General features: G+C 38.6%; 1 pseudogene; it reads right to left on the reverse strand.

Moving 5' to 3' along the window:
• Nucleotides 1–17643: 17643 nt before the first annotated feature.
• On the reverse strand, nucleotides 17644–20774 carry LOC132431395 (keratin, type II cytoskeletal 8 pseudogene; annotated as a pseudogene).
• Between the last annotated feature and the right edge of the window lie 230 nt (nucleotides 20775–21004).

Here is a 21004-nt window from a genome sequence, read left to right on the forward strand (position 1 = left end):
TATTTGTCTCTTTCTCTCTGCTCCCCACTCTTATTCTACTTTCTACCTAGCCATTTTCTTTGATATGTTTACTATATGTCCCTAAACTTAATAAATTACTGGATATTTGTTAAATTTCTGTTTCTTTAAAATTTACATGTTTATCTACCTTATTCATGCAACACTTTTTGAGATACGTTTATGCTGTTGTCTAGTATTTAGTTTCTTACTTTTACTATAGCACTGTATTCCATAGTATGCAACAATCATTCTATTTTTCCATTTCCCCAGTGATTTCCTCTAGGTAATTCCAACTCCCAGAGCCAAAAACAATGCCATGATAAACTTACTGAACAAGTACCCATGTGATGCCATGTGAAAATTTTGCTTTCATTTTGATAACAGCACATTATTTATTTATTTTTAATATCTTTACTGGAGTATAATTGCTTTACAATGGTGTGTTAGTTTCTGCTTTATAACAAAGTGAATCAGGTATACATATACATATATCCCCATATCCCCTCCCTCTTGAGTCTCCCTCCCACCCTCCCTATCCCACCCCTCTAGGTGGTCACAAAGCACTGAGCTGATCTCCCTGTGCTATGCGGCTGCTTCCCACTAGCTATCTATTTTACATTTGGTAGTGTATATATGTTCATGCCACTCTCTCATTTCATCCCAGCTTACCTTCCCTGTGTCCTCAAGTCCGTTCTCTATGTCTGTGTCTTTATTCCTGTCCTGCCCCTAGGTTCTTCAGAACAAATTTTTTGTTTTAGATTCCATATATGTGTGTTAGCATACTGTATTTGTTTTTCTCTTTCTGACTTGCTTCACTCTGTATGACAGTCTCTAGGTCCATCCACCTCACTACAAACAGCTCAATTTCATTGGATAAGAGCACATTAGATTTTAACTTGCTCCCCATATATATTTCAGAATTGCAACGGACCAATAAACTGCTGCGTCCATATCATTCCCGCACCTTTGTGAAGAATAGCATTTAACACGACTCCTTGTTCCACCAGGGTATACCGGCAGTGTGGAGGCACCTAATTTTTTTATTTCTCCAAACTGAGAAGAGACACATCTGGGTTTGATGTAGAGACTATCAGACATCACCCAGAGATCCTGGACTTCAAGGTGATGCCTATGACCAGATGCAAATTTGGACTGAGTGTAGTTTGCCTGTAGGAAGGAGAGTGGGCCAAATGACCAGAAGGGCAAACCATGGTTACCATTAATACTGCTCATGAAATATTTCTGCCTCTCTGCCTTTGGGGCAAATAATGGAGTAGGACAGTGCGACAGAGTGACCTCTGTCAGTTCTGGCCCAACTATTGAATTTTTGATGGGAGAACCCCTCCAAAACACTCTTTTTATCTGCCACATTGACCAGCAATAGTACAGATGGTATTTCTTGGTCAGTCTGTATCCAGACATGAGGATAACACCCTCCACGAGTTCCATAATGGACACACAGTGTAAGAATAAATCAGCACTGGTTTGAGATTTTGAAAGTATTTGTTACCAAAGCATTACCTAACCTAAACCTGATACAACCATATATACCTAAGTAAGAGCACTGAACCATTGGGTATCTACACTCATAATTTTGCTAAAGACCGACAATGGTACTCCATAAATCCTTGCTAACACTTGCTAACACCTTTCCTAATTTTTGCCATTCTTTCATGTATAGGGTGTAATGATTTGCTGCGTTTTCTGTTAGGTTGATTCCTAAATACTTAAAAGTTTTTCACTGCCACTGTGAATTCTGCTATTATTAAAATCTCACATACGTTGTTGCTAGTCTAGAGGAAAGTTATTAATCTTTGTAAGTTGGTCTGGTACTGGTTGTCATTTCTGGGTACTCATAAATCATTTATGTTGGGGTGTTTTTAAGTAGGTGACTATGCAATAATAATGACAGTATTACCTCTCTCTTCCAATTAATAAATCTACCATTTTCTTATCTTGTAATATTAATGAGAAATTCTAATATCATACCAAACAGGTGTTCAGTTCCTGAATTTAATGTGAATGATGCCAAAGTTTTCGCATGAAATGTAATGTTTGCTATGGGATGGCAGTTGCCTATGTTCCCATTTTTCCGAATTTTCTTTTAAATGAAACAACTTCAGTTTTATTGAAATATAGGTGACTTACAAATTATGTTCATTTCAGGTGTACTACATAGTGATTTGACAATTGTATACATTACGAAATGATATTTCATCATGATAAGTCTAGTAACCATCTGCCGCCAAAGTTATTACAATATTACTGACCACATTCCTTATGCCTTATATTACATTCTTATGGCTTATTTATTTTCTAACTGGAGGTTTGTACCTTTTGATCCCCCCTTCACCTATTTCACCCCACCAACAGCCCCTTCCCCCCGGCAACTGCCTGTTTGTTCTTTGAATCTGTTTTCATTTTTTTATTTGTTTTGTTTTTTAGATTTAACATATAAGATCAAATGGTATTTGTTTTTCTCTGACTTACTCTGCTTAGCATAATATGCTCCAGATCCATCCATGTTGTCGCAAATGGCAAGATTTCTTTTCTTATGGCCGCATAATATTTCATTGTGCAACATGCTCCCCCTCTGATCTCTGGAGCTATATGCTGTAGGGGTGCCCCCTACGTGGGCTGCACGCAACCTACTGTTGTGGTGGGGTTCACTACTGGTACACAAGCCTGGCCCCCTGCCTGGCTGGCTACGAGGCCATACTTGGTATAGTGGCTATAGGCCTGTTGGATGGTGGGGTAGGCTTTCTGCATGGTTGGCTGCACAACTGGTGGGTGGGGCCAGGAGCCTGCAAGGCTGTCTGTATGGCTGGGGGTGGGGGGGACTCGCCTAGTACGTTTCTAAGCATAAATAGGAGACCTTCAAGATGGCAGAGAAGTAAGATGTGGAGATCACCTTCCTCCCCATAAATACATCAAAAATACATCTGTATGTGGAACAACTCCTACAGAACACCTACTGAACGCTGGCAGAAGACCTTAGACCTCCCAAAAGGCAAGAAAATCCCCACGTAGATGGGTAGGGCAAAAGAAAAAAGAAAAAAACAGAGACAAAAGAATAGGGACAGGACCTGCACCTCTGGGAGGGAGCTGTGAAGGAGGAAAGGTTTCCACACATGAGGGAGCCCCTTCACTGGCGGGGAAGCGGGGTGGGTGGAGGGGAAGCTTCGGAGCCGCACAGGAGAGCACAGCAACAGGGGTGCGGAGGGCAAAGCGGAGAGATTCCCGCACAGAGGATCGGTGCCGACCGGCACTCACCAGCCCGAGAGGCTGGTCTGCTCACGCGCCGGGGCGGCCGGGGCTGGGAGCTGAGGCTCGGGCTTCTGAGGTAAGATCCCAGGGAGAGGACTGGGGTTGGCTGCGTGAACACAGCCTGAGGGGGTTAGTGTTGGGAGGGGATATGGGGATATATGTATACATACAGCTGATTAACTTTGTTATACAGCAGAATCTAACACACCTTAATCCAATATGATCTCATCTTGATCATTAATTACATCAGTAAGACCCTATTTCCAAATAAGATCACATTCTGAGTTTCTGATTTGACATGAATTTTTTTTTTTTTTTTTTGCGGTACGCGGGCCTCTCTCTGTTGTGGCCTCTCCCGTTGCAGAGCACAGGCTCCGGACGCGCAGGCCCAGGAGCCATGGCTCACGGGCCCAGCCGCTCCGCGGCATGTGGGATCTTCCCGGACCGGGGCACGAACCCGCGTCCCCTGCATCAGCAGGCGGACTCTCAACCACTGCGCCACCAGGGAAGCCCTGACATGAATTTTGAGATGACACTCTTTAACCCACTACAGGTATGGAAAAATACTGTCATTGGTAAATATTATTGAGAAATCACATCCTCTGTTTCTAGGCATTAAGAATATCTAAAGTTATTAAACCTATATTATGAGCCAGGCATTACTCATTCATGTTTTAACTTTTTTAATACTCAGGAAAAACCCTAAGAAGTGAGCACTGATATTATTATCCCCAATTTACAGATGAGAAAACTGAAGAAAAGAGGAGTGGGATATCTTTTCCCAGTTATTAGAGCTGTTAAATGACACAGCTACATTTACTTGTAAATATTCTAAACAGAGGTCACATTCTTAAGCACCAACATATTGCCAAGGAGAAAAGAGGAGGAGAAAGAAATGAATAGCAAATAAACCAACAGTTGTGTAGGACTAATATGCCCGGGTGCATGTGTTAGAAAGTTTAACCTTAATAACAATGCTATAATTTGATATTTTTTTTCACATTGTTTTGAACAATACTGGAGTCATGCAAGCAACTTGTTGAGTTTTCAAATAAGCAACCAAATGCAACTGAGCAGATGTAACAGAAGCAAAGACATCAAATGACCTCTAAAATAAATCCAAATCTCTGTTAAGACACAGCTGTCATCAAGTGATTTCTGAATTTCTTTCCCTAGCCATGCTATATTTGAGACAAAAACTGACATAATTTTAACAAGTTCCAATTCTACAACACTAATTTCCCTCTAAATGTAATAACCACTCAGAAATCTAGCCAACTGATATGAAGTTGATTTTAACACTAGTCTCCACCTACTTTATGATGGGGTTTCAGACTTTTTTCTCACAGTCTTATGTAGTATTTAGAATGTTATGGGTGTTAACAATATAATTTTGAAAATATTTGTCAATTCCTCACACTTCAAGTAGCAAAACATTTAAATGAATAATAGATTTCATATTCAGCTTTCGTGCTCCATAACCGCTTATAGAGTTTAATTTATACATCTTTATTTTAAGAAATGGGATGCTCAGACTGTTTCTGGATGCTGACTTAAATGAAGATCTTTCTACCCTCTAAAAAACATAAAAGCACTTTTTATTTTTATTTTATTTATTTATTTTTTAAAAGCACTTTTGATGCATCAGTCTCAAACACAACATAATGTTGTACATAACTGATGAACTGACGCATTTCTTATTTGAGGCTTATCACATGTGCTCTGAGGAAATGCCTTATGAATATGCTCCATTTATTTACAATAATGTGACAAAAATCAGTGGGTTTTAGATTAGATTCATTCAAACCCTTCCAGATAGATATATTCCCAGATGTAGGAGAGTTAATCTCCTAAACAGAATAGTTGTCTTGACCCAATGCATCCAGCAGCGATATTTCCAATGCTCCATAAATGATCATCTGAATATTCCAAGGGAGATGATGAATGCTTTGAAGCTGATTCTAACACTAGTCTCCAAATCTTATAGGGCTTAGTCTAAGGACGTAAAGATGACAAAGACTTGATCTTCTCACACTGCATACATCATAATCTACATCACGGATGCAGAGAAACCATTCCATGCTGCCTCTCTCCGAGCTTCTGGAGGTTGCCAGTGATCCTTAGCCTTCCTTGATTTGTAGCCACATCACTCCATCCCTGCCTCTATGTTCATATCACCTTATTCTCTCTGTTCCTGTGTGTCCTTTGTGTTTCCTGTAAGAACACTCTCATTGGATTCTGGGCACACCCTAATCCAATATGATTTCATCTTGATCATTAATTACATCAGTAAGACCCTATTTCCAAATAAGATCACATTCTGAGGTTCTGATTTGACATGAAGTTTGAGATGACACTCTTTAACCCACTACAGGTATGGAAAAATACTGTCATTGGTAAATATTATTGAGAAATCACATCCTCTGTTTCTAGGCATTAAGAATATCTAAAGTTATTAAACCTATATTATGAGCCAGGCATTACTCATTCATGTTTTAACTTTTTTAATACTCAGGAAAAACCCTAAGAAGTGAGCACTGATATTATTATCCCCAATTTACAGATGAGAAAACTGAAGAAAAGAGGAGTGGGATATCTTTTCCCAGTTATTAGAGCTGTTAAATGACACAGCTACATTTACTTGTAAATATTCTAAACAGAGGTCACATTCTTAAGCACCAACATATTGCCAAGGAGAAAAGAGGAGGAGAAAGAAATGAATAGCAAATAAACCAACAGTTGTGTAGGACTAATATGCCCGGGTGCATGTGTTAGAAAGTTTAACCTTAATAACAATGCTATAATTTGATATTTTTTTTCACATTGTTTTGAACAATACTGGAGTCATGCAAGCAACTTGTTGAGTTTTCAAATAAGCAACCAAATGCAACTGAGCAGATGTAACAGAAGCAAAGACATCAAATGACCTCTAAAATAAATCCAAATCTCTGTTAAGACACAGCTGTCATCAAGTGATTTCTGAATTTCTTTCCCTAGCCATGCTATATTTGAGACAAAAACTGACATAATTTTAACAAGTTCCAATTCTACAACACTAATTTCCCTCTAAATGTAATAACCACTCAGAAATCTAGCCAACTGATATGAAGTTGATTTTAACACTAGTCTCCACCTACTTTATGATGGGGTTTCAGACTTTTTTCTCACAGTCTTATGTAGTATTTAGAATGTTATGGGTGTTAACAATATAATTTTGAAAATATTTGTCAATTCCTCACACTTCAAGTAGCAAAACATTTAAATGAATAATAGATTTCATATTCAGCTTTCGTGCTCCATAACCGCTTATAGAGTTTAATTTATACATCTTTATTTTAAGAAATGGGATGCTCAGACTGTTTCTGGATGCTGACTTAAATGAAGATCTTTCTACCCTCTAAAAAACATAAAAGCACTTTTTATTTTTATTTTATTTATTTATTTTTTAAAAGCACTTTTGATGCATCAGTCTCAAACACAACATAATGTTGTACATAACTGATGAACTGACGCATTTCTTATTTGAGGCTTATCACATGTGCTCTGAGGAAATGCCTTATGAATATGCTCCATTTATTTACAATAATGTGACAAAAATCAGTGGGTTTTAGATTAGATTCATTCAAACCCTTCCAGATAGATATATTCCCAGATGTAGGAGAGTTAATCTCCTAAACAGAATAGTTGTCTTGACCCAATGCATCCAGCAGCGATATTTCCAATGCTCCATAAATGATCATCTGAATATTCCAAGGGAGATGATGAATGCTTTGAAGCTGATTCTAACACTAGTCTCCAAATCTTATAGGGCTTAGTCTAAGGACGTAAAGATGACAAAGACTTGATCTTCTCACACTGCATACATCATAATCTACATCACGGATGCAGAGAAACCATTCCATGCTGCCTCTCTCCGAGCTTCTGGAGGTTGCCAGTGATCCTTAGCCTTCCTTGATTTGTAGCCACATCACTCCATCCCTGCCTCTATGTTCATATCACCTTATTCTCTCTGTTCCTGTGTGTCCTTTGTGTTTCCTGTAAGAACACTCTCATTGGATTCTGGGCACACCCTAATCCAATATGATTTCATCTTGATCATTAATTACATCAGTAAGACCCTATTTCCAAATAAGATCACATTCTGAGGTTCTGATTTGACATGAAGTTTGAGATGACACTCTTTAACCCACTACAGGTATGGAAAAATACTGTCATTGGTATATATTATTGAGAAATCACATCCTCTGTTTCTAGGCATTAAGAGTATCTAAAGTTATTGAACCTATATATGAGCCAGGCATTACTCACTCATGTTTTAACTTTTTTAATACTCAGGAAAAACCCTGAGAAGTAAGCACTGATATTATTATCCCCAATGTACAGATGAGAAAACTGAAGAAAAGAGGAGTGGAATATCTTTTCCCAGTTATTAGAGCTGTTAAATGACACAGCTACATTTACTTGTAAATATTCTAAACAGAGGTCACCTTCTTAAGCACCAACATATTGCCAAGGAGAAAAGAGGAGGGAAAAGAAATGAAAAGCAAATAAACCAACAGTTTTGTAGGACTAATATGCCCAGGTGCATGTGTTAGTAAGTTCAACCTTAGTAACTTAGGTTTCATCATTATAGCCCATTTTCCTGATAAAAGAATGACAGTTAAGAGATAGGAAGCTGTCCAAAGTTCCACAGCTGTGGCTGCTTTAAAGCTCACTCTGTTTCCCATGTATGTTGCCTTCAATGTTCTAGGGATAATGGATTTCAACAGCCTTCTGGGAATTAGTGTGTATATTTCCATATGAATTAACTTCCAAATTTGTGAAAGTAATGTGCTGTGGAATTGTTAAAGGGATAGATCTCATTTCTCCTCAATTTATTAATGCTTAATCATATTCTTCAAATGTGTTTGGTCAGTAAATATTTTACATTAAATACTGTGGATGTAATGCCAGGATATGTAAGTGGGAAAGAACAATTAATATTTTATAGATAGTAGAGAAATATAAAATTAATGGAATTAAATGGATTTGGAAAAAATAAACATACATCTCATTTGAATATATTACTGAATATACCATATATATAACAATTTCCAAGGAATGAAGATATGCATGCCTAAATTATAAAACTTTAAAGTAATGATTTAATTTTGCAGCAGTACAAAATTGAATATGTTTTTGCGCCAATTTCTAGTTTCATTCCCTAAAACTTAAACTTGGAAGTAAGTGCTCACTGATATTTCCAGACTGACTATTTTAGAAACCAAATGGAAATCATGGAAGGCTAAAATCTGACTGACCTTTTATAATGAGATTTGTAGCACGGGACACTGGCAAATAAAAAATGTTCAGCAATATTTGCTTTAAATCTCTCATGCCTCATAATTTTTTTTAAACAACAAGAAAGCCCTAATTTTTATCAATCTGACAAGTTTTTGTTTTACCATATATTTTATATCCAACTGGCACTTTTACCATACAACATATTATTCTGTCTTTGCATTCTTGGCTTTAAAACCATCTTATACATTTTGTGGAGAATGGTGTATTAATAGAAGCCATGCAATTAATTTGAAAAAAAATAGCCATTAATTTGGTTAAAAAATTCCTAAAGAATCATGCCAATCACTTATAAAAAGGAATGAAAATAATTTTATAGAAGTTGAAAGAAAACAAAATAGAACTGCATATTTATAGTTTCTACTTTAAATTGAACATTTATAAAAGGCTGCAAGTTTATGTCATATTCTCCTGAACAAAAAATATGCTTTGTCATGTATTCAGTTTGAGATTCCAATGAAATGCTAATAATGGTGCATTCAGTATTATGGTCATTTATAGAAATAATAAAATTACTGAAAATCTTCAGGAGAAATTTGTATATAAACGATAATTTGTTCACAAAGAAGATTCTGACATAATTACAATTCTTCTTTATCATATGCCATTTAATCTGTTATTTACCATCTCTGAAACTACTTCTAAACTTCATTAGCAATGTTCCCCAATAGGGTCTATCAGCAAATTTGTAATGGGAAATATACATGGAGAAAAAATTCCTCATTATTACATCAAATGACCATTTAGTAAATCAGTAAATATTTACTAAGCACCTACTGGGGTAGGTTTTTTTTAAGCTACGCAATGGAGATGTTGTTTAGGGGGAAAAATAAAGGGAGACAGTCTTTGCCTCACTGAGGGCACATGATCACACAGGTTGAAAACATGTGGGAGTGGTATCCAAAAATTTTTGTTCACTAAGGATAGCATAAACAAAGAAGAGTTAGATCAGTAATTCAGGAATTCAAGTCAAAGGCCAAAGAACACTTGGCATTTGACCTGACACCTTCCACACAGGGTTGTCTTGCAGCGAGGGTTTTCATTATCTTCCCCTTTGTGAAAGGTAGAGTGAGTATGTGCATCAACGAACAAATATCGACTCTTGCCTTTTTTTTTTTTTCCCTTAGTGTGCATGATTAGCAACGATTATGTAAGGGAACAGATGCCCTTTCAATTAATATCAAATTTATAGATGCATGTCCTTATCCAAGCTTAATCCTAGGTTTTTTTTTTTTTTTTTGCGGTACGCGGGCCTCTCACTGTGTGGCCTCTCCGGCTGCGGAGCACAGGCTCCGGACGCGCAGGCTCAGCGGCCATGGCTCACGGGCCCAGCCGCTCTGCGGCATGTGGGATCTTCCCGGACCGGGACACAAACTCGTGTCCCCTGCATCGGCAGGCGGACTCTCAACCACTGCGCCACCAGGGAAGCCCTCTAGTATATTTATAATAACCTAAATAGAAAAATCAGAGGTCAGATGAGTCAATATATGACACTATCAATGCCTGCTAGAGGGGGGCCAGGGAACCATAAATTTGCCTATTAAGCTTTGAACTCTGAGAGGGAAGTAAATTTTGCTTTTGATACTGACTTATATGTCAAATTAGTGATATATTAATATTGATACTGTTTTTGTTCATGCATTTTCCAGGAGAATTGTATGTTTTTAATTAATTATGCATGTTAAAAAAACTATAATTAATTTAAGGAAGAATGTTTGCCTTGTATTATTTCACCTCCAGAGCTTTGTTCACTCTTTTCCTGATGTCTGCAGACCTGTGATTCTCACACACACACATACAATCACATTCAGTTTTGAAATCCCCCCGACGTCCCTTTTCATTTCAAATTCATATCAGTACTTTAAGACACAGGTCAAATCCTTAATCCCTCTTGCTACCTTTCCCAATCCATCTAACACCTGAATTTCCATAGCAATCATTCTCTGTACAAATAATCTGGTTTAAAGACAGGGTTAAGTACACTATGCTGTGATTCCACATTAGACTCTCTGGAGACAGACTGCTTAGGTTCTAAACTGAGTCTTATTTTACTAAATATGACACCTCGAACAAATGACTTAAATTTTGGTTTCTTGGGAGGACTAGATGAGATAAACATACAACCAAATGCCTAGAACATTAAAAAATGTTCAGTAAAGAGCAAATTTCCCGCCTTATTTTCCATTGTCTATCTTTCCTTTTCTTTTTTCTATTTTTATCCAAATATTTAATGCAATGATTTTTAAAAGTAGCATTAAAAGATTTTTAACAACAACACTAGAACAAAATGGTCCTTCTCTGTCCACATTCCAGGTCACGCAGCTCATTCCTCTCCCCAAATGCAATCACTTGACGATATTCTAGTGATCAATAGCACATATCTGGGAGATTTGGCCAATATTACAGTAAGGTATTTGCTCATAGAACAATACAGGAATCACTCATGAATGCCAGACTTAATCACAAAATAGTCATTACATGGTATTAATTTGTAATAAAATATAATGAAAATAATGTCAATATAATCAATAGATAAGATTAAAAATATTTACGAATACTATCATAGTACTTTAAGATTGTTTCTTTTTCTCTCATTCTCTAAAAAACTTATAATTTTCAAATTTCATTAGAATTTTTATTCTGTGAATATTAAACTCCAAATATTTAAAATTTCTGGCTTTTTCTTCCTATTTTATGTACTGTAACAGCAAGGTAATGACAGGATATTCAAACACTGTCTTAGGTTGGGTTCTCTTGATGGCAGACTCTGAAGCAGAGTTTAGCCTATAGGAGGCTTATTAGGGAATTCCTTCAGGATTGCTAACTTTGGAAGGGAAGAAGGGAGGGGACACAAGCTGAATTTGACAGAAGCAGAAGTTGTGTATCCACTGATGTGCCTTGGTTGATCCCATAGGGAGCTCTGGAACTAACACACTAGAGTTGTTCTGAGTTGGGCCAAGACTGTGAGTTTCTTCTACCTTCCACATCCAGGCTGACTGACGTACCCTCATAACCATCAGTCATTAGATACAGGCAGCCTTGGAAGAAGCATAACCTTGGGCAAGTGGTCCATTGCAGCTGAAGCAATCCTGAAGGAGCTTGCAGCTGAATGTGGTCCACTGACAGCACTCCCTGCAGCTCTGACAAGAAGTCTTTCTTTGAAAAGGATAGAGCATCTCTTTGTCCACCGTAGTGGTTTATGTAATCTTTTGGAAAAACTATATTAGTTCAAGAAACATTTTCAGACAATGAGGAATATCTTGACAAGGTCTACTGAACATTTAATAAGAAATGCTGACAAGTGATAAAATTAATGGAATTTTTTGAGAAATGTGTTTGTTATTTTTGAAGGTCATTATGTGATTAAGGAAATAGATTTTTAAATTTATCTAGTTTATATAACAGCTAGAAATAAATATACCATAGAAGCCTAGCTGTTTAGATATTTGGGCAAGTTTAAGAATTTGTAAGGTAAAACATGAGATTGTGTGTTTGTCTTGACTTTTCAGAAAAGAATTTTAATTCTAGTTTTGTTAAATGATTACTCATGATTTATGGTTCAATGATTCTTCCAACAAGGTCACCAAAGGCTATTGTGGAGTTCTGCTTCTCCAATTTTTCAGTGGACATTGAAAGGCTTATAGCTGCAATTCACTAAATCAACTATTTTTTGGTTCAGTGAATTGGAGACTATCAATCATATAGTTTTAGAACCAGAATTTAAAACTAAGGAGTGTGAAATAAAGTTTACAAGATGGTGGCCCACAAGCCAAAGGTGGTTCACTGGCAAGTTCTGTTTGTACCACTTTGTGTTCATATAAATTATGAAGTAGTTACTATAGACTGAATTAGTTGCTATTCTCTGCCCCACTGCAAGAAGAATTATATTTACTGCCTTCATAGACATTGGTCTTGGCCATGTGACGGTGTCAGTATGTGAAATGTTACTAATTTTGGCTTTTAGGACCACTGGCTGCTTTGCCACATTCTCCTTGTCCTCTGCTGCAACTCAATCAGCCTCAAGTGAATATGACATGTAGCAGACACGTGGCACAGCTGCAGCGAAACTGTGATGCCATGTAGAATGGACAGGAAATAAACTTTGTTGCTGTAAGTCATTAGAATTTTCAAATTGTTCATTACTACAACATAATCTTGCCTATCCTTTACAATTCGCCAGCATTTATACATAAAAACTGTGATCTTTGATTTAACCAGAATATTTGACAATTTCAGTACTGAATATTGGTTGCTTCTTTAGGTAACCAGTGCACGATCCAGTTTACCAAGGTGCCCATGTAGTTTTTCGTTACATATTAATATCTCTCCTTGGTAGAAAATCATGTTTGCTGCTCTGACCTAAGTAAGACTTTTCCTGCCAATCCAACCACATTGCATGTGACGTGAATTTAAGCTGTATGTGTGATAGCCCACGGAAGCAAACTGAAACCTAAGCCAAAGTCAATTCCTGCAAACGCCTCAAGGTTAGGAAGAACAGACACCTTGCTCCTAGCTCCTGTCACTGGAGGGTTCCTAACCACTTTCTGTTTGGCACTGCCTGACTGGAATTCATGTTTGCTCATATAAGCTTTTAAATATTGTAATATGCCTCAGTTTATCTTTTAACAATATATAAATCACATGCATATACATACACTTACAATCATCACAATATTACTGGCAACTCAAATTTTTGTTTGTTTGTTTTTGTTTTTGCGGTACGTGGGCCTCTCACTCTTGTGGCCTCTCCCGTTGCAGAGCACAGGCTCCGGACGCGCAGGCTCAGCGGCCATGGCTCACGGGCCCAGCCGCTCCGCGGCATGTGCGATCTTCCCAGACCAGGGCACGAACCCGCGTCCCCTGCATCGGCAGAAGGACTCTCAACCACTGCGCCACCAGGGAAGCCCTACTGGCAACTCTTGAAGTATTTCCATTAATGTCAGAAATAAAACAACTACACTCATCTCCAGTAATATGTAATATCTTGTTGGAAATATTAGCCAATTCACAAAGGGATAAAAAGAGGTATCTATACTGGAAAGGATGAGTCAAATTATTAAGGTTTACAGAAATGCAACTCACTACCAATTAATCCCAAAAGATTTAAATAATTATTAAAACTAATATGAGATGATTAATATATCTTAGAAAAAAATATGTCAGAGGGCTTCCCTGGTGGCGCAGTGGTTGAGAGTCCACCTGTCAATGCAGGGGACGCGGGTTCGTGCCCCGGTCCGGGAAGATCCCACGTGCTGCGGAGCGGCTGCGCCCATGAGCCATGGCCACTGAGCCTGCGCATCCGGAGACTGTTGTTCTGCAACGGAAGAGGTCACAACAGTGAGAGGCCCACGTACCACAAAACAAAACAAAACAAAACAAAAAACAAAAAAATATGCCAGAACCCATGGTTTTCTAATATATTCACAATACATACAGTAATACACTCTAATGGAAAAAAATTAATTTACAAAGTAAACACTATAGAGTTCCTTGGGGAAAAATTAGAAGAAAATGTACAGGCCCTCTTTAGGAAATACTGTAAAATATCACTGAGAAAATTTAAATAACAGCTGAGATATGCTATGTAAAATGATTGTAAAATTCTATCTAGACACTACAAGTATAAGAACAGCAAGGAAAATTATTGAGGGACAAAAAATTTTAACAAGTGTTAAAAGATAATATGACCCAGTGGAGAAAGGACAGCCTCTTCAATAAGTGGTGCTGGGAAAACTGGACAGGTACATGTAAAAGTATGAGATTAGATCACTCCCTAACACCATACACAAAAATAAGCTCAAAATGGATTAAAGACCTAAATGTAAGGCCAGAAACTATCAAACTCTTAGAGGAAAACATATGCAGAACACTCTATGACATAAATCACAGCAAGATCCTTTTTGACCCACCTCCTAGAAAAATGGAAATAAAAACAAAAATAAACAAATGGGACCTAATGAAACTTCAAAGCTTTGGCACAGCAAAGGAAACCATAAACAAGACCAAAAGACAACCCTCACAATGGGAGAAAATATTTGCAAATAAAGCAACTGACAAAGAATTAATCTCCAAAATTTACAAGCAGCTCATGCAGCTCAATAACAAAAAAACAAAACAACCCAATCCAAATATGGGCAGAAGACCTAAATAGACATTTCTCCAAAGAAGATATACAGACTGCCAACAAACACATGAAAGAATGCTTAACATCATTAATCATTAGAGAAATGCAAATCAAAACTACAATGAGATATCATCTCACACCAGTCAGAATGGCCATCATCAAAAAATCTAGAAACAATAAAAGCTGGAGAGGGTGTGGAGAAAAGGGAACACTCTTGCACTGCTGGTGGGAATGTGTATTGGTACAGCCACTATGGAGGTTCCTTAAAAACTACAAATAGAACTACCACATGACCCAGCAATCCCACTACTGGGCATACACCCTGAGAAAACCATAATTCAAAAATAGTCATGTACCAAAATGTTCATTGCAGCTCTATTTGCAATAGCCCAGAGATGGAAACAACCTAAGTGTCCATCATCGGATGAATGGATAAAGAAGATGTGGCACATATATATAATGGAATATTACTCAGCCATAAAAAGAAATGAAACTGAGCTATTTGTAATGAGGTGGATAGACCTAGAGTCTGTCATACACAGTGAAGTAAGTCAGAAAGAGAAAGTCAAATACCGTATGCTAACACATATATATGGAATTTAAGAAAAAAAATGTCATGAAGAACCTAGGGGTAAGACAGGAATAAAGACACAGACCTACTAGAGAATGGACTTGAGGATATGCGGAGGGGGAAAGGTAAGCTGTGACAAAGCAAGAGAGAGGCGTGGACATATATACACTACCAAACGTAAAACAGATAGCTAGTGGGAAGCAGCCGCATAGCACAGGGAGATCAGCTGGGTGCTTTGTGACCACCTAGAGGGGTGGGATAGGGAGGGTGGGAGGGAGGGAGACACAAGAGGGAAGAGATATGGGAACATATGTATATGTATAACTGATTCACTTTGTTATAAAGCAGAAACTAACACATCATTGTAAAGCAATTATACTCCAATAAAGATGTAAAAAAAAAGATAATATGACCAAAATGAGTGTGGTACTATCTTAAAAGATAAAGAAAGCAATGAAACAAAAGAAAGACCTGCAAAAACAGGGAAGTTTACTGTGTGTAGCAGGTGAGAATTAAAAAAAAAAGGTGAGCTGAATAGGTGTATTATCATTTTATAAACAGGGAGTCATGCCAGGAAGAAAGTAAAGGTTAGACTTAATGTAAAAATGTAATATCATCAAAATTCTGTCAAAAAATACCATAAACATGATTAAAGGTAAAGAGAATTTTTACATATCAATGAAAAGATGTACACCCCAAAAGAAAAAGGGACAACAAACATGGATTACTGTATCAGTCAAGAATCTTTCAGTGTTGATATCAAAAACCCAACACAATTGGCTCAAATAGAAAGAAGGATATATTTGTTCATTTAACTGGAAAACCTATGTAAAGCTAGATTCAACTGTTTAAGTTACAGCATCTGAACTCTTTTTCCATCTCTGAATTATGCTTTCCTATATATTGGCTTCATTTTCATACAAGCCCTTTTCTTCTGGTGGCAAGGGGACCACAGGCAGTTTCAGGGTTGCATCCTACTTTCTCAGCTACCCCAAACAAGAAAGGAATCCCACCAGCAAAATCTAAGATAAGCTTAAATTTGCTCTGATTAGGACATGTACTCCAGAATAAGTATAATCAGGAAGTCAGAGATGAGTTCTGTGATTGGTCATCCTTGGCCACATGAACCTTTTTATGTGCTGTTAGCTCATCCAAGCCACACAGAATATGGCACAGAGATAATTTCTCATAGAAAATAAGTTCTGTTCCTGGAAAGTGATGGGTAGGCCGGACTACAAAGAATTGATCCAAATTTGAATATGGACAAGAATTACAACTGAGCTGAAATTTTCTTCACTTTGATTTATATGCAGAACTAGGATAAAAAAATCTCAAAGGATGAAAGGAGCTCCCTCATGCCTCTGGAGTTCCTTGCAGAGGCATGCCTGAAGTTTTTATATAATGCTACATGTGTGGCAAGCTGCCAGTCAGAGTGACTGTGAGTTTCAGGTCCATTGCCAAAATTATATAGTTATCCTGGTACAGGAGACACGTCAGCACTCTTCGGTCTGCCTACTACTATGTAAGGGAATTCTTGCTGCCCTAGGTTGACTTCTAGGGCTTGTGTCCTTGGTCTAAAGGTGGACTGGATGCTGGGCCTTAAATGTATATCATTTAATATACTTAAAGAGAAAAGTCACAAAAGCAAAAGAGAAAAGCAACTATAAACAGATAAAAGACAACAACATGCACTAGTAATGAAATAACTGTAAACTAATGAAACATTGCAGGTATTCTTTACCTACCAGATTAGCAATGTTTTTACAATTTATACTATTCTAATTGGAAGGGGGCATGAAGAAATGCGCACTTTAATATACTGTTCAATATATTTTAAGTTGGTAATATTTCTACGGGCAATCTGGCATCAATTTATCAAACTTGTAAAGACACAGTTTTTTCTTAAAATAATATTTATTTCACTATTCTTTACTCTTGGAAAAAGTTATAGAAACATATACATATGTGGACATATAGAATACATGTATTATTTCAACAATCTAGTAATTGATAGGAAAATTACACATGGATATAATTAACACTTGATTGATCTACATTATATTTCCATGGCAGAGATGCTATTATTGTCTTAATTTTGAATCTCAGTATTTCAATTTTTTGATGTTGTTGTTGGCAGAGGCAGCTGAAGCTTTATTCTGAAAAAGACACTTGGATTGGCTTTTAGTTGGGGGCGTGGGCAACAGAGGGAGCCCCAGGCAGTTGACTCCCCCAGGGGTGGGCTAAGGACGGGACTGAGCCTCAGGTCTTTGGTTCCAACACTCCCCTGCATAACTCCTTCTTGCAGGAGCAAGTGAGCGGGGAGGCTGGAAGGGATCGCGGGAGCCTTTCACTTAGGCAGGATGTCAGAGGACTCCGACACCAGCTTCCCATCACGGGTCTCAATCTTCTTCACAACCACAGCCTTGGAACTGCTACGGCTGAAGGAGCCAGAGCCCCCTCCAGAGCCCAAGTTGGACTGGTAGGAGCTCAGCCCGTAGTTGAGGCCAGGGGTCCCGTAGGCTGAGGTCAGCCCACCTGAGTACCCGCTGGCGGTCTTGGTGTGGATGCTCTTGTTGTGCATCCCAGACTCCAGCCGCCTCTCCTCGCCCTCCAGCAGCTTGTGGTAGGTGGCGATCTCCACGTCCAGGGCCAGCTTGATGTTCATGAGCTCCTGGTATTCGCGCAGCTGCCGTACCATGTCCTGCGTGGCGGTTCTCAGAGCGGCCTCCAGCTCGGCCAGCTTGGCCTGAGCATCCTTGACGGCCAGCTCCCCACGCTGCTCGGCATCAGCAATGGCGGCCTCCAGGGAAGCCCTCTGGCCTTTGAGGCCCTCGATCTCAGCCTGGAGTCGGTTGATGTTCCGGTTCATCTCGGAAATCTTCGTGTGATGGAGGCCATCCCCATGCTTCCCAGACAAGGGCTGCAGCTCCTTGTACTTGATCTGGTACATGGTCTCAGCCTCAGCCCGGCTGTGGTTGGCGATCTCCTCATACTGGACCTTGACCTCGGCGATGATGCCATCCAGGTCCAGAGAGCGGCTGCTGTCCATGGACAGGACCACGGAGGTGTCAGAAATCTGCGACTGTATCTCGTGGATCTCCTCTTCACACAGTTGCCTGTACAAGTTGATCTCGTCAGTCAGCCCTTCCAGGCGGGACTCCAGCTCTACCTTGTTCATGTAAGCTTCATCCACATCCTTCTTGATGATGACAAACTCATTCTCCATGTCTGTGCGCTTTTGGATCTCTTCCTCATGCTTGGTCTTGAAGTCCTCCACCAGCCCTTGCATGTTGCCAAGCTCCACTTCCAGCTTCAGCTTCTCCTGGGCCACGGTTTCCAGCTGCCGCCAGAGGTTGTTGATGTAGCTCTCAGACATGTTGTCTATGTTGCTCCGGACTGTCTTCTGCTGCTGCAGGAGGTTCCATTTGGTCTCCAAAATCTTGTTCTGCTGCTCCAGGTGCCGTACCTTGTCGACGAAGGAGGCAAACTTGTTGTTCAGGATCTTGATCTGCTCCTTCTCCTGGGTGCACACGGCCTGGATGTCGGGGTCCACCTCCAGCTTGAGGGGGCTCAGCAGGCTCTGGTTCACCATGACAGCTGTGATGTCCCCCAGACCCGGGGCCCCACTGTAACCTGCAGCCAGACTCACACTGCTGCCCAGGCTGCCCCAGAGCTGCTGCTGCCGCTGCCCACCTGGGAGAAGGCCGAGGAGTTGATGCGGGCGCCCGGCCCACTGGTGTACGAGCGGCTGTTGAAGGACCGGGGGCCAGAGGTGGACACCTTGTAGGACTTCTGGGTCACCTGATGGACATGGTGGAGGCTGGAGAGGAGGCAAGGAGGTTGAAGCACACAGAGACTCGAGGAGTTGCAGAGCTGCTCCTCAGTATTTCAAATTTTGATCATGGGTATTTAGAGTTCATTTTGGAGAATGAGTTTTTATCCCTAATTATATGTAGATTTTCCCAAAAACATTTTCTAAAAGGGTCTTAATTTTTTTAAACTTAAAAATATGATTACCCTCATGTACTTTGAGAAAGGCTACATTGTCAAAATTTTAAAGATATATACTAAAAGAAGTGTATTGTTAGTGGACTTCTACATTCTGAGAAAGAGAGTGTCTGGGTAATATAATATGTTCTTGTTTATAAATTTATGAAGTGATATTGAAAATATAATTCATGTTCTGGCCTACAAAATACTGAAATCATATATATTTTAATATATTACACAAATATATTGTGTAATGTAGCCCATATATATTATTTGGTCCCTGCATAGTAAGCCCAAATCACCAATATTTTTTTTCAATATATTAACAGGCAAATATAAATTACACTAATATCTATTATGGAAACACTAACTCATAAACCCATAAAATTATGTAAATACTATCTTAACAGTTCATTTTGCATTAAAAAATTGACGATTAAATACAGATGACAGTTTAATCACAGGGTACTCAATTAACTGAGACAGAAAAGTGAAAAAAATTAACATAGTCACAAAGCACTCTTTTAGCAGATACTTAAAATGGAAAATTTATAAATTTGAGATGAACAATTTTCTTTAAAACTAAAGTGAAATCTACATTATTTTATATCAAATGAAGTTGCCTTTCATTCATTTTTCCATTAAAAAGAGTGAGTCTAGGAATCCTGTGACATAATTTAACTTTTTCTGGCAACATTAAAAAAAAATTCCTTTGTTTCTAGGAGGCCGAGGTATCTTCATAGCAATTTTAGTCTAAAGTGAAATAAATTACTAAACAAAATTAATTTCTCCAATCCATGTTTTGGACATCAGGTTATCATTAACTTGGAACAAAAGTAGTTTTAAGAATTCTCTTTTTCCTCTGCACAGTTCCTGAAATGACAGTGTTCAGATTTAGGTGTGATTGTAGGGCATGTTGTTACTTTTTGAACAGCCAGGAGGAAGTAGATTGAGTTGTTTGCCTTGACATTGCTTCTAAGTGGCAATCTGGCTGAATGGTTACCGTGAATAATTACAAATACTAACACCCATACAGAGCAAACTTGATGCTCCAAACATTGCTCTCCATGATCAAAAGACCACATTCTACTTATTGTTCATTATATTCTTACTCAGCTATGTTATTTCACAGCGCCAGTTGAAACTCTTTCCTCACTAGACAAATGATTTCTTTCTCAAAAAAAAAAAAATTGTTTTTGGAAGCCACTGGAATTAGCATAAAATCTCGTTTTGAATGAAAAACTAGAATGACATCTAACTTTAAATTTTAGTTCAGGTCAGCAAAAAATTTTGAGACATCTGCTTTATACAAAAAATTATCTGCACTTATGAAGATTCAAAATAATTAGTGTCCTTGGCTTCAAGATCTAGAACAGTGGTTCTCAACCACTCTTACTGTAATAGGGAAGAACACATCTGACTCCATGCTGGATCTGTTTCTTTTACTTTAACCTTTGTGTTCTGTTGCCTGTGCTTAGCCATGCTGGCTCTGCACCTTTTGTAGAAGAATGTTGCCTACAGCCTGAAATATAGAAGATAGCCTATTCTCGAGGCTCTGACCTTTAAAGGTATAACACTCTTTCATTCACATAGAGATAAAAAGTTGCAGAACAGAGAATAACATTTGTCCTGCTGGAGGTTTACAGGAACATCATGACCTGACCTACGCGGACACATGCAAGAACAAAGGATTCTGACACCAAGAAGTTCGC

Source organism: Delphinus delphis, chromosome 9, assembly GCF_949987515.2.
Source record: "Delphinus delphis chromosome 9, mDelDel1.2, whole genome shotgun sequence".
Taxonomy (NCBI): Eukaryota; Metazoa; Chordata; class Mammalia; order Artiodactyla; family Delphinidae; genus Delphinus; species Delphinus delphis.